Source organism: Penaeus monodon, chromosome 19 (assembly GCF_015228065.2).
Source record: "Penaeus monodon isolate SGIC_2016 chromosome 19, NSTDA_Pmon_1, whole genome shotgun sequence".
NCBI lineage: Eukaryota > Metazoa > Arthropoda > Malacostraca > Decapoda > Penaeidae > Penaeus > Penaeus monodon.
Window position 1 is genome coordinate 40,525,939 of NC_051404.1, and position 263 is coordinate 40,526,201.

Genomic DNA, 263 nt, shown 5'->3' on the forward strand with positions numbered 1-263 from the left:
AAGAAGGGGGGGTGGATCCGTGGCGATAGCAAAACCATTTTCCCGACGAGGACACGAACCAACGGTAAAGAATGTTTGTTTCTTGAGTTTTACGAGAAGGCATTTTCCCTTTCTCCTTCACAGCGACAAGATGGCGTTTGTTGCATCAAGCGATAAGTTAGCGCTGTAGCGTTTTACTGCCCTGCTGGCCTGTGTCACCGTGATTGAGGGGCGCCGCGTGTTATTTCCACTGTGCAGTTGAAATCTGACAGTGTGTGTGATGG